Source organism: Protopterus annectens, chromosome 7.part0 (genome assembly GCF_019279795.1).
Source record: "Protopterus annectens isolate FY-2018-M chromosome 7.part0, PAN1.0, whole genome shotgun sequence".
In the NCBI taxonomy this organism is placed as follows: domain Eukaryota; kingdom Metazoa; phylum Chordata; order Ceratodontiformes; family Protopteridae; genus Protopterus; species Protopterus annectens.
In genome coordinates this window covers 490,887,082-490,900,485 of record NC_056739.1, presented here as the reverse complement: position 1 = coordinate 490,900,485, position 13,404 = coordinate 490,887,082, and the positions used below count along the sequence as shown (strand labels likewise).

At 40.3% G+C, this 13,404-nt stretch overlaps 1 protein-coding gene across 5 annotated transcripts in view; it reads right to left on the bottom strand.

The window, feature by feature from the left end:
• The window catches only part of CAMTA2 (calmodulin binding transcription activator 2), a 2,181,461-nt gene that overhangs the window by 1,520,496 nt on the left and 647,561 nt on the right, over nucleotides 1-13,404 (bottom strand). The window lies entirely within an intron of this gene.

The following is a 13,404-nucleotide window of genomic DNA, read 5'->3' as shown; positions in this document are numbered from 1 at the left end:
TTGCTGAAACAAGCTGAGTATCAATGGGCAGTGAATAAGTAACATGTACATACAATTAACACTTTGACTTGCTCCAAGTTGTACAAGAAGGGATCAGGAAACACAGTACAGAACATTTATTAGGAAACTCTCAACATATTCTGCATAGCTTGCCACTTCTCTAGTAACCAAAAAAAAATTAGGTTTAAAGGTATGCATTATTACTTACAGAGTATCAACACTAAATCTTGAAAGCAGATTGAAAGGGAGCACTTGAACACTACTCTTTAAAATATCAAAAATGGGCAAAAAGAAAACTGTAAAAACAAAAACCAAAGCTACGAAAGGTTTCAGCTTAAAGGGGATAGTAAGTCATTTCACAAGATACAATGCACTATCAAACAGAGGTGAATGGAAGTGCTGCTCAACTTAAAGTAAGTTAGCAATAATCCACGACTGTGTGGACATATATCAGGCATACCTCTCAACCTGCCAAGAAAAGCTGTGCAAACCAGGTAAAGGTCCTTTGTAAGTACAAAAGTGCAAATCTCAAACAAAACTAAAGAGGACCAACCACGGCTGGGTGTATAACAACTTTAATAAAACAATAAAGAGTAAGCACTTTCACGGCCGCTTCTTCACACTCAGGTACAATAAAACTAACATCTATGTATTTATTTTAAAAAGTATATAAACCAATCAAAAATAATGATTAATTAACTAGTTAACATTTCGATTAGTTTTTAAGGATATATTCACACAAAAACAAACTAATCCATAAACACATATACCTATATACATATATTAAAGTTTCATTTTGTTAAAACAATAAATGACACAACAAATCAGTGGGGGAGTGTGCGCGCACGTAAAACTCTCAACCTCTTGGTGCTGCATATCTGTACAAAGCCTGACAAAATGGGGGGGTGGGACAAAAGTAGAAAAATAGGGACAAATTTTAAATACTGTTCATATAAACTTAGAAACTTGCTAGAATAACAGGGTTTGTGGCGACATGCATTTTCTGAAGGATTTGATGTCTAATACTCAAAATATGTCAATATTTACGGACTTCAGACCTAAGAGCATCCCAGTGATTTGCTAGAAAATCACAAATTATATGAGAAATAGACCAAAAATATGAGGCAAAAATCTGGACAATGGAGAGGTATGATATCAGGATTTACCCATGGTTAGTGTGGTGTGAGCATGAGGATTATACATCCTCACACAGCAGTAGATTATCACTATGATACAGCTACATTATTTAGAAAAGAAACTGTTTACCTTTTTTATTTATTTTATTTTATTTATTTTACATGTGTTAACCGGGCTAGTCTAACTGGATATATTTCCATTTTCAGCAGAGGCCCGGGGAGAAAAGCTCCACATAGACATAGAAACTATTACATATGATGCAATAAAGAGCAGCATAAAAATGTAAGGAGGGAAATATACAGTATCTGGAAAATATAATAAAAAAACCAAACTAATTGCATACAAAATTAACAGTTGTACAACAAATGTACTCAACATTCTTGTAATAAAACATGCATAACTTATTTAGCATTCTCTAACATCTTAAGAAAGAGAAAAGGACATTTAAAGACAATTATGTAAGTAGATTAGTTATTTATATGAACCCTCAGTAATCTGAGTAATATAATCAGGAGGAGAAGGATAGTGGAGAGGTAAGTGAACTAAGTAGTGAAGAAATAAAATAGAAGGTAACAGAAGTCACAGAGATGGAGGGGAAGTGGAATAGTCGAATACATGGTTTCAGTCTGGGTTAAGGCAGGGACATAGCCAGTGTTTTGTAAGGTAAATTCTAAGTTTTTGTTTGAAAAGGACAGGAGATAGAATAGAAGTCAGTTCAGAGGGCAATAGGTTCCAGTGTTTACCAATGGAGTTTGAGAACAGGGAGTCACCTGCAAGGTTATTGGATTTGGTAGCAGTAACTAGGAGCTTGCTAGAGGAGCGGAGTGAGTTCAGGTTAGAATAAGGGGTGAAGAGATTAGAAAATGCAGGAGTGTTGTTTGGCAGACAAAAAGCTCTATGGATAATGGGAAGTTGGGAAAGAAGCAACATGTTTTGTAATTCAAGCCAGTGAAGTTGTTGTAGGTTCAGGCAGTGGTGAGTTCTGAATTGATTACCAGTAACAAATCTTGCTATACTATTGTAGGTGGTGATCAGTTTAGAAAGATTAGTTTTCTTCAGGTTAGTATAAATTGGTGAGGCATAGAGGAGAGTTGAAATGAGATGAGAGTGTGCCAAAGCAGCTTTGGCTGTTGGGGATAAGAATGTTTTAATTCTATAGAGGGAGCCCAGTTTTCTATGTACAGTTTTAATAGTGTTATTTATGTGATAATCAAAGGTAAGATTGTTGTCAATCGTCACACCTAGCAGTTTGGTAGAAGAGTCGGGTGATATGAGAGTATTGTTAATAGATGAGATAGAGAAGTCCAATGGGGGGGGGGGGGGATCTGGTAGTGGGCTTGAAAAGGAGGAGTTTTGTTTTTTTGGCATTAAGAAGTAGGCAGCGTTTTAAGAACCATGCTTCAACAGTGTGGAATACCTTTTGAGTAATAGTTTGAAGTTCTGGGATGGTTTTTGCAGAGCAAATGAGTGTGGAGTCATCTGCATATTGTATGCACGTAGCTTGGGGAATAGCTACTTGTAAGTCATTTATGAAATGGACTTTTTTAAATAATGCCATTGTATAAATGCACTTGAGTGTTCTGTAGCTTCTTTCTTCTGATTACTGTGTGAAGCATGTATTGTTCATGCATGCAGCATGTATGTGCTGACACTTACACAGTACACATTTATCATAGCTGATTCTTTTGCTTTTTTAACAAGTGTAAGGGTGCAGTATTCTTGAAGCTGCTTCTCCTTTTGGCATCCCACCCCATCAGTTTTTTTTTCTTTTACTTTTATTTATTATTATTTATTCCAATTTGTTGACAAGGGAAGTCTGACTAGACAACAGCCCTTTTTTAGCAGAGGCCTGGGTGAAAAGCTCCAGAGTACAAAAACTTCTAATTAGGCATTTTTAAACAACAGAATATCAAAAATCTTTAAAAATACGTAAAAATTAAAATCACTGTAGCACAATTTGATGCAGGATCATACACAATTTAGTGAGAAGATATCCTACAAACTTTTAAACAACATTCCATGTTAAGACAGTAGGGATGTAGCAGGAAGAGAAGAGGCTGAAAGGATTGGTGAAAGAGGTTTTGAAAAAAAAAAAAAGAAAAAGAAGCAAGTGACGTCTAAACAAGATGCGAGTACAGAGAGGATGAAGGTAAAGAGCTAAGGAGGGAGGGACGGAAAGTTTGAGGACAGAGTGAAGAAAATGGAGAACATGATCTTAACCTGGAGTATTGCATGAACAAAGCCAGGAGTTACTCAAAAATTTTTTTTAAAGAGGTCTTAAATGTTAAAACGTTACTGGAGTTCCCGATGGTCAGAGGTATTTGGTTACAAGTTTTATCTATGCAGCAGGAATAGAGGCTATGGCCAGCTATATTATGAGGTCTGAGGATTGAAAGCAGTCGTTTATCATAACAGCACAAAGTGCAAATGGGTTGATAGTTTTGTAGAAGAGTGTTGAGAAAGGGGAAATCTGAAGGTTAGTTTACAAGATGTGAAAAGTTGTGTGTAACTGAGACGAGGGGGGGTGCTCTTACCAATTTCTTAGACAGCTGAGCAGTGGTGACTGGACTGAGATTTATTGGCAGCAAAGGGAGCAATTTTATTGTAACACTGTTAAAGTTTGGATTTTATAATTGCTTGAAAGCTGGAGAACACAGGGACACCATACAGAAGAGAAGGTAGTAAGTGTTTGCAAAGGTTACTTTGGGAGGGTATGTGCAGAAATGCTTGCTTGTGTACAGCATGCCTAGTTTTGATGTTTTTGATGACATTTTATTTATTTATTTTATTTTACATTTGTTGACCGGGCTAGTCTAGCTGGATACATGTCCATTTTCAGTAGAGGCCCAGGGAGAAAAGCTCCAAGAAAACATACAAAAAGAAATATAAAAGTCATAACAGATCAGACTAAAAAAAACAATTGTAACAAGAAAATATATATTTTTTTTGTATGAATACAATAGTTAGCGAGGATAACATTAGCAGTAAGCATCAATGGGTAATGTACAAGAGATGGTGCAATATCCAATATATACATACATTTTATTTGCAATAATATGGTATTTTGCTTCTTAAGGGTAAAATTATAAAGTTTCAGAGTAATTATTAGTTTAAAAGGAAAAACGTTAATCAGGGTTAGTACAGGAGCATAGCCAGTGTGTCTTAAGAAATAGCTTTAGATTCTTTTTAAAGAGTGAAAGAGAAATTTGAGTTGTGAGTTCAGTGGGTACTAAATTCCATAGCTTTCCTACAGAGTTAGAGTACAAGGAGTCACCTGCTGAGTTATTGGATCTTGAAGTGTTGATCAGCAGTTTGTTTGAGGAGCATAAGTTAATTTGCATGAGAAGGTCAAATCTGAAGGCATCATCTACGGTTAAACCTAGCAGGTTTGTACAAGTGGCTGCTTCAATTACTGTGTTGTCTAAACAGGACATTTTGAAATTCACTTTATGACTGAATATGCCTTTTAGGGGACAATAATAATAACTGGTTTTCTTTAAGCTGAGTAGAAGATAGCTAGTTTTGAGCCAGTTTGCAGTGGAGTTAAAGGTTTCTTGGGTTAAGAGTTGAAGATGGTCAGAGTCTTTAGAGGAGCAAATGAGAGTTGCATTGTTGGCATACTGTATGACAATTACTTGTTTTAATTAAGTATATAGGTTATTTAGTCAAGTATAAATATATTAAAAAGAAGAGACACAAGGATGGAGGCATGGGCTACTGCTGTGTGACCATTCAGAAATGGAGTTGCAGTATCGAGCCATTTTACAGACTGTTGTCTACCAGTCAGGCAGCTTTTGCATCAGAGCAGTCTGGGTACACATTCCAAGTAGCGACACTTGCTGAAGGAGTATGTGAAATGGTGTCAAAGGCTTAGGATAAGTCAACAAAGAGTGCAGAGACAAGTTTTCCTTCATCCCTAATTTTGTTAACTGCGTCCATAAATGAGAGTAAAGAAGTAATTATGCTACTGGTGGGGCGGAAGCCATGCTGTGTAGGAGTAAGGAGATGATGTTGGAGAAGTTGTTTATGAATGATTTTTTCAAGTATCTTAGACAGTGGGGAAAGGATAGCTATGGGAAGGAAATTAGATATTAAAGACCAATGTGTGTGTGTGTGTGTGTGTGTGTGTGTGTGTGTGTGTGTGTGTGTGTGTGTGTATGTACCTTTAAGAAGCTATCCAACAGCTTGCACAAGTGTATAAATACTGAGCATGTGCAAGGCTGACTGCCATTTTGTAGTAAGCTGTTGAGATGTAAGCATGTATGTCTGTGTAGTTTGTCTGTTAATCAGTTCATTTATATTTTGTAAAACTGCTATCTATCTTGATGTGTTTCTAAGTATTAAAGCATCTAAACAAAATACCTCACCTGCTTTTCATCTATGTTAGAGAGGGACAGATATGTTAAAGGAGTTGCCTCCTTTGTGGGAAAGGGTGAAGTATGATTACCATGCCCTAATGTCTGTATGGACTTCCAACAGATATTCAGGAGAATGTGATTATAGACCTTATCAAGATCCATAAAAAACATGTAGACAATACAGTCAACCCCCTGACCATTCCAATATCTGTGTAAGAACAGACAGCTACAAATGACCTGTGTTTGTGCCACTGGCACTAGAGGAACTAGACAGGGAAAGGATGGAAATGAGCGACCAATACTAGCTCACCCATCCTAGGGAAAGGGAAGGAGGCAATTTAGGCTCACTGCAATAGTAGTGGTAAGAGTCTGGCAGGCTTTGCCCTACAAGCAATATACTTGGTCAGGAGGCTACACATGTGCAGAAGCAAGCAAGCACCTCTCAAAGGCAGCAATTGCACAGCTCACAGCGGATTGGAGGGGGATATAGGACATACTCCCCAACAACAGTATGGCACTGCTACAATGTCCTCAATCTCTTCAACAACCCCAAACATGGGTTGGCTTGAGCCTGGGAATTGTCAGGCAGGTCATGTAGACTCAGTGAATGAGGAGAGGCTTGGTGATATTTGGTGGTCAGCTTTAAGAAGGTGGGGCAAAAAAAAAAAAAAAACAGGACAAGTGGCTAATCCACAGGCAGGACTGAGTCTGAGGCCCAACAGACAGATAAAGTATCCCCCTCCAGTACCCTTACACAGGCTTTCCTATAAAGACTAAGAAGTATTATTTCTCTATAGGTTCATAGGTAGGTACTAGGCTATCTGCCCGAAGGCATTTATAAGCCTAGCCAGAATGTGTTGGCTTTCGCTGCCCCCTTACATTAGTTCCCTGTGCCTCTGTCCAGCAGAGCCACTGAAGTGACCCCCAGGGTAAACTTTCTGTTTCCCATTCACTCATCAAAGTTTCTCTTGAAGAGTGTTAGTGAGGAGTTCTGCCTAATGTAGATTGGAATCTTGTTCCAAAGCATGGGAAGTCTCTGGGACAAGAATCTATCTCTCCAGCACGTCCTATTTACTGTTGTAGTGAGGTTTAGATCTCTAGAGTGTGTGGCTTGAGGGGATATGGTTTTCTTTAGGTGGAGCATGTCCATCAATTCTGGGTTGGACATGGCCTTGTATGTTAGGCAGAGATCACCTCTGAGTAGGCGGTATGCAACCGAGTACAGCTGGAGCTGCATAGGGCATCTGTTTGAGGCCAGTAATCCTCTTGATGAGGTACTTCTGTGGTCTTTCCAGCTGTTGCAGGTGTCTTGTAAGGTACATACCAAATGGGGCATTGTACTCTATGATGGGTCTGATGAGTGATGAGTAGAGGGGCACAATGACCTCTTTTGATCTGGATGCAAACCCTTTTGTGATTAGGTGTGCCACATAGAAGGATTTTCTAACCACTTTGGCAATATGATTATCAAAGAAGAGATTATTATCTACTTGGGTCCCCAGATCCCTTATTACGTCTTCTGTATTTAGGGGACTACCACCTATGTGGTAGTTTGTGGGTACTTTGTTTTTTCGAAAGGGGATGACTATGCACTTTCTGGCATTTAGCCTAAGGCCATGATTTTTGACACCAGGTACCCGTCTCAGTGTGACCCTTGTGCAGGATGACTGTGTCAGCCAGAGAGTCAATTATAGCCCTTAGCTTGTAGTCTTCTGCAAACTTGGTCACCCATAGTCCTCCTGTGCTTGCCTGTACCTCTGAGAAGTCTGAGCCCTGGGGAACGCCACTTATAAATGGTTTAGAGTCGGACCTAGCTCCCGCAACTCTCACCATGTGGGTTCTGTCCATGAGGCAGTTGGCAACCCATCTTGTGACATAGGGGTTTATGTTCAGGCTGGTGAACTTGTCTATAAAACCAGAATGGGGAATGGTGTCAAAGGCCTTTGCGAGGTTTAGGTAGGCTGTGAGTACCACCTTTCCCTCGTCTATAGCTTTGGTAACTGTCTCAAAGAAATTCACCAGGTATAGGAGACATGATCTGCCCTTAACAAAGCCGAACTGGGTAGGGTTCAGTGTTTGGAGGTTCCCAATGCCTCTGTTAATGAGTTCCATGATGATGCGCTCCATAGCCTTGCAGACCAAGCTAGTCAGGCGTATAGGGCGATAGTTCCCGGGGTCTGTTGTGGCTCCACCTTTGTGGAGCAGAAAAAACATTGCTGTGCGCCACTCTATGGGTACGTATAGCCTGTGGAGAGGCTGAGTTTTAACAGTGTGTTTAGGTGAGGGGTTAGTTCGTCTTGAGCTCATGTAGGATGCAGCCTGGGACACCATCTGGTCCCATTGATGCTGTATTTTTGGCTTTGGAGAAGGCTGTTTTAACCTGATTGTCTGTGATTTCAGGGGCTCTACATTCTTCTGGTATGGTTTTCGGCCCTTTTGGGGGTGAAGTTTGCACTGAACCTGTCTGCCAGGATGTTGGCGATATCGGTCGGTTCAGTGCATCTTGTGCCATTCTGCAGATCTAAGCATTGCCACTTAGATTCTTGACATAGCTAAAGAATGCCTTGTGGTTATCTTTGGAGTCATTGGCAATTTTTCTTTCGAAGCTAGCCTTGGATGATTTTATGAGGGATTGTAGTTTCTTGCTGATACTGATCAGGGATGTCTTCCCTTCTTAGGATTTTGCTCTTTACTGTATTAGTTTCCTCCTTCTGTTGTATAGCTTGTTTATGGCAGGGGTCCACCAGACTGGTTTCCTTTTCTTGTTGGAGTGAGTCTTGGTTTTGCTTGGGATAGCATGATCCATGTATTCTTGTAGGTGCCCATAGAATGCATTAGTAAAGGATTTTGCAGCTTGGACAGCTTTATCCTTTAGCATGGAGGCTATGAATCTTTACACCTTGGTCTTAAGTAACGTAAAGTTTGCTTTTGAAAAGTTTTTCACGGTGGTTTCCTTGACCAGGGGTGGAGGCGGAATGTGGACATCCAGAGTGATTTGTTTATGGTCAGATCTAACCAGCAAGGGGTTGACCTCTGGTGTGGAACACCGGTCTTCCATGTTGGTGATGACCAGGTCCAATATGTTGTCACCTCTGGTGGGAGTGTTGATCCAGGGCATTTGAGTTTATAAATTCTAGGAAATGTTGGGCAAGGGAGTTAGTACTTGAGTAGTTCTCCCAGTTAATGTTTGGGTAACTGAAATCACCCAATATTGGGGTGTTTGGTAGGACCTTTATGTTTCCCAGTGTTTCCAGAAATGCTGAATGGGGGTCCTGGGGTATGGTGGGTGATCTGTAGCAAGCTACAATTTGAATTGCAGTTTTGCCCATTGTTAGTTGCATGTGGATGATCGCTGAAGCATCGTGCTGTGCCACTAACCTGGAGGTGTGGGTATCCTTGATGAATATGGATACGCCCCCCCCTTTTGTATTTTGGTCCAGGTTCTGTGGCCGAAATGTATGGTATGAGTTGTAGCCTGGTAGTGCTATGATCAGAATACACCCACTGTCTAGTTCTGCATTCCACAAAACACTGAAAAGGTGAATTAAACATTAAACCCCAACAATATCTAGCATTTTCAGCACTTCTAGCTGGATCACATCTGATCCCTGCATCTTGCCATAACAGAAACATGTAACTTTCACAGTCATCTCATCTACCAAAATGGGCCTAATTCCACCAGCTTCTTCCAACATTCACTGGATTTACTTCCTCAAAGTGTTCTTCCCAACATCTCTGAATGAAGTCAGTAGTTCTTCATCCTTTCTGAGAAAAGAATGGGTAATGCCCCACCCTTCTCCAAGTAACTAAATGGTTTACTAGAATCTCTGAGGCTGTACAAAAATCATTACCAATGGTCTTGGCATCTAATTTTATACCTGGGCCTTTCTTTAGCAACTGCTGCCCTCCTGGTCTCATGGCACCTGTTGGTCATAAGCAACAGAGATCCCCAACATCAGCACTACAAAGAATGCATCCTTCTTTATCTATCTGACTCCTGTCACCAGTCGTATTCACCAGTGGGACTTAGTATTACTGCAATGGCAATCACTGAGCTCTAGAGAAAGTATCTATTTAGATTTGAAGTATCTGATCTCCATGAGGATCTCATCTAGAGGTGAACATTTCTTGTTAAGCATCGTTATGATACCCTTACTATATACATCTAGGTTTCCAAGGGCTAGGAAGCAGCCATTCCAGCAATCTGATAAAGCTCACCATGAAGTGGTGATTAGCTGACAGTCCAGCAACTCTCTCTCTTTAACACCTTTATTATCTTTACACATTGTACAGTACATACCTCTCAATTTTTTAGTACAAGAATTATGGGAAAAGCCACAGATAACACAGGGACAAATGCACAAAATCAGGGACAGGCTTTAAACACTTTCTTATAAACTTAGAAAGTTGACAGAATATCAGGTTTTGTATTAGCATCTATTTTCTGAAGCACATGAAGACAAACTCAAATGTCTGTCATTATTTAGTGACTCTAATCCTCAACAATTTGCCAGGAAAAAAAAATATTTTATGATGAACACACCAAACATATGAGGTAAAAATCTGGACATTCTGCAAAATTCTGGATAGTTAAGAGGTATGGCTCAGTGGGGTTCACTTCATAATCTCGAAATACCGAAACATCGAATTTCAGTATCTCAAAACTATGAAACCAAATCCACAAAAGACCGAAACTACAAAACCCCGAGCCCAAAACCGCAAAATTCAAAACACCGAACAAACCTCATACACTACACCATACATACACCACAACACCCACATCACAACATAAACAAACAAAAACCACATACATGCACAACGCATACATACATAAGCAAGTGTGCCCCCCACACCCCCCTACTTAAATATACTAACTCCAAAATCGCACAAACAGGAAACAAAAGCAAACTCACACACGCACATTCTCCAGTCCCTCACACACACATCAAACATATCAGCACACTCAAACCCCTTACAAAACACTCACCTGACAAAACACCTAGATCCACACACGGCACCGCGCACCATAAACACACAATCCCGGACATCACGTAGCGTAAGGCCATAACTGCGAATTTGAGATATTCCAATTCACGATTATGAACTTTTGCTATTTTAAACATTCGGGTTATAGTCTCAAAATACTGAAATTTGACATTTCGGTATTTCGAGATTATAAACGGCTCCCGGCTCAGTAACATGAGTACACATACTGTTATAAAAAAAGAAGATAAACCATTACAAACATATTTTTCTTTTCCGTGGATTATACATATATGGCTTCTTTCTTAACAATTATCATTTACTTCAACATTACATACATTGCTCACGTCCTGCATTCCCTGAAATTTCAGTACTCCTTCTGAACATTATTCTGCATGCATTGCATCAACAAACTGGATTTCTTTCTACTGCATTCCAAAAAAAAATACATGTTCCCGATTAGCCTTCTTTTTCCGACCACACCACCAACATCTACTGTCTACCTGTGGGAAACTTCTCTGAAGTCTACTTGGGGTATAAAAATACCTATGCATACGCCTCTATGTAAAAATCCTACAGCTTCTATATTTGTTACATATTTGGAAGCCATACAAATATTCTTCCATTGTTCCTTTGTATACTAGCTTTCTATTCTCATTTCCCAGCCTTTTCTAACCAATTTTTATAGTTCTCATACATTACTTTATATGCCCCAATAGTTATCCCATTTGTTACCACAGCTTCTGTTGCAGACTCAACTATGCAGCTCTACACACACACACACACACACACACACACACACACACACACACACACACACACTCTAACATACAGGCACACAGATATACGTATATGAATATGCACATACAGACATCATCTATACATATACCACACACACACACACACACACACACACACACACACACACACACACACACACACACACACACACACACACACACACACACACCATCCAACTGACTCATTCTACTGGGAGACTTCCGCACTTATGTGGAATGATAGAAAAACGTACAGGAGTGTGACTGATTGAAAATGCTTGACAGGGTTCAAATTGGTGAACTAAAATGATAGTCACAGATTCTCCATAAAGAACACCATATTCAAATATAGGACTGCTTACAGATGCACTTCATAACAGAGGACTTTGGGTCAAAGGTTGGTGATCAACTCTGTAGTCAAGTCATCAAATTTAGAAGTTATGTCCTTACCATAACGTTCCATGTGGAGTGTTCATCTCGCCTTTGTTCTTACACCTGGGTTTGGAGCCGATCCTCGGCTCCGTGTCGGCCGCTTGGCAAGCCGAGAAGAAGCTTGAGACCAACCTAACTCCCACAATCCCCCTCTGCCTTTACCTCAGATCTAGTTTGCAAGCAAACCAGAAGTCAACAGAGAGAGTAACACATTCATGCCAAAAACAACATAACTGAGAGAAACACCTATACATATATATATATATATATATACATATATACACAACAACTGCGAAATGCAGAAGCAGGAGAAACCAAACCAGACACCAAACTGAACGCTCTTCCTGAGGGTGGGAGGGTGGGAATGTAAGAACAAAGGCGAGATGAACACTCCACATGGAACGTTATGGTAAGGACATAACTTCTAAATGTGAGAGTGTTCAATCTCGCCGTTTGTTCTTACACCTGGGTAGCGTCCCTAGCTCCATGTTCCTGAGGAACTCACGGGAGAACGTTCTTGAGCAAAGTGGAACCAAAGGTTGCCCTGTCCCTAGAAACCCTGTCTACCTTGTAATGAGAAATGAATGTATGTGGTTTAGATAAAGTGGCAGCTGCACAAATAGTGTCCAATGGTAAGCGAGCTGCATGAGCCAGGGAAGTAGATACTGATCTTGTAGAGTGCCCCTTGGGTTTGACAGGTAAAGTTTGTTCCGAAGCAGTATAAACAAATATAATGCAATCAGTTAGCCATTTGGAAAGGGTTCGTTTAGTAACTGCTATACCTTTCCTGCTGTCTGCAAAGGCTACAAAAAGTTGATCTGTTTTCCTGTGATCCTTTGTTCTATCCAGGTAAAATCTAAGTCGTCTATGAACATCCAACTTGTGTAACATATACTCCAACTTATTGGAGTGGTTTTTGAAAAAAGGTAGGGAGCTCAATGGATTGATAGATGTTATTAACGGAGCAAACTTTGGGGAGAAAGGACGGATTAGTGCGAAGAGATACTCTGTCAGAGTGAAAGATCAAATAAGGGTGTTTAATAGAAAGAGCCTGAAGCTCTGACACCCGTCTAGCCGATGTAATGGCCACCAAAAAGAGGGTCTTCCACGACAAATACTTCAATGGACAAGAAGAGGCTGGTTCAAACGGAGGTAGCATCAATTTAGATAATAAAAGGTTGAGATTCCAAGGTGATGTAGGAGTTCTAACTGGTGGTCTAATATGGAAAGATCCTTTCAGAAAGGCCTTACAAAGTCTGTGAGCCATAATAGGAGCCCCACATTCTTCCACATGAAAGTTGGAAATGGCAGCCAATTGCACTCTCAAAGTGGCAGGAGAAGCTCCTTGGTGGAACAATTCGGTTAAAAACTCCAAGATCTTATTTAAGGGAGCTATAACAGGGTCCAATTGCTGTGTATTTGCCCAGTAAACAAAACGCTTCCATTTACTAGTGTAAGTCTTTATAGTGGAAGCTTTATGAGAAGCCACTAGTATATTCTGAACTGCAGGTGAAAGAAAATCAGACCTGGCTATGTAGGGAAGCGGAGCAGCCAAGCTGCTAGTTGGAGTGACAGTAGCGAGGGGTGGGGAGCCCCTGACGAGTGGGTCAGTAGATCCGGCTCCGGGTCCAGGATCCAGGGTTCCCGAATGCGGTGTGCCAGAAGAGAGGGAAACCAGATTTGACGAGGCCAGAATGGGGCAATGAGGATAATCG